A 1,787-nucleotide genomic window follows, 5' to 3' on the forward strand; every position below is an offset into this window, starting at 1 on the left:
GTAGTCATTAAAGATTCAAAATTAACACGTATAATGCACATAAATAATTTCATTCATGAGCTATGTGCATGTCTGCTTTATCCCTTGCATCTTGGCCTCCTGTGGTGTATGTATGTTGGCACTCTAACTTTTCAAACAAACAACTTTTTAGGCTCCACTGCTTTACTTGTGGGCTTTTCAAACTCCTTTCCAAACATGTTCACAGTCATGGAGAGCAGAGAGATGAGAGCCGCTCTCCCGGGAGAGCTGAGGCACGTCAGCTGGCCTGACGTTGAAGTCCTAGAGGTGTTCGGGGTACGTGGATTGCAGCAGTGTAGAAACGTTTGCCAAGTTCAGAGCAAACGTTCGGAGAGTAAGAGCTCAAACATCTCCCTGGAGAAGAACAGTAAGTAGATCTCTCTGAGGAAAACCACCCCCCACCTCCCTTTGGTCTAGATGGTACCACTTGATTCTGGAGCTGCTCAGGCCCTGGGGTCATTTCAGGAGCAACGATCTACCTTTTAGGGTCTCACAGTCACACTTAAATACAGCATACCTTCTCCTGGGCTGGGCCACCCTGCCCTGACTTCAATGCAAAGGATTGCTGTGGTCCCGCCGGAGAGTACAGCTTTTGCCATCACTTGAGCTGTGGAATACAAGGAAGTTAATTTGCTGAGTCATGGTGGAGGACTGAGCCTCTGGCAGGAAGCCAGGAATAAGGAAGACCTGGGCATTGATGGGCTTCCAGTGTAGAGAAGAGAGACTCGAGGACCTCGGCCTTTTGTCCTGGGAAGACTGCTCCCACTGAATAGTGCCTTCCTATTGTTTGAAAGAAATATTAAACCATTGTCATTGTATGTTTAAAAACTGATTAAGTGGGTAAATCTATGCTATTAGTTAGCTAGTTGAGGCAGGATCTCACTATGTAGCCCAGGCTAGCCTTGAATTCATGATCTCCTGGCTGTCTTCTGAGAGCCGGAACTACAGGTATATACTCCAGAATTGTCCAGCTCGTATAAACTGTCTCTGATAAAACTGATGCCCTCAAGTTGTTCTGCCATCTCATGCATGCTGTGGCATGCATATACCCCACCCGTAAGTAAATAAATAAGATAAAAATTGATTATAAAAGGGAAAAACTCTGGTCCTGCTGTTGTGGGGTGACCTCTGGGCATCTGAGACTGTGGTAGGTCTTTGGTGTGGGTGGCCCTTCTGTCTATGTGCTATTTTTACGGGTTAATGAATAAAGAAACTGCTTTGGCCTATACAAGGCAGAACTTAGCTGGGGGGGGGGACTAAACTGAATGCTGGGAAAAAGAAGGTGGAGTCAGGGAGAAGCCATGTAGCCCTGCCAGAGACAGACACCTGACAGAACCTTGCCAGTAAGCTACAGCCACATGGCGATACACAAAATAATAGAAATGGGTTAATTTAAGATATGAGTTAACTAGAAATACGCTTAAGCTATTGGCCAAACAGGATTGCAAATAATATAGTTTCTGTGTGGTTATTTTGGGAGTCTGGGCGTCTGGGAAACAAGCAAGCAGCCTCTCACTACAGGTCCTTTAAATACAAGGCCACAGTCTGCGATCTGACTCAGCACTTCCCCTTCCCCACTGCATTGGAAAACGCAGAAGGTGCCGTACAAACGGGGAGCTGTGGCGACTTCTGTGCATGAAGGAATGAAATGATGGCATCTGGCTTTCAAAGTTCATCAAGAGGAACTCATAGTACCCACTCCCACCGTGTTCCCCCTTTGAAAGAGCATTTCTTGCCTCGTAGGGCATTCAGTAGATTTGGGGTGTGTG

The sequence above is a fragment of the Chionomys nivalis genome, chromosome 6 (assembly GCF_950005125.1).
Source record: "Chionomys nivalis chromosome 6, mChiNiv1.1, whole genome shotgun sequence".
Taxonomy (NCBI): Eukaryota; Metazoa; Chordata; class Mammalia; order Rodentia; family Cricetidae; genus Chionomys; species Chionomys nivalis.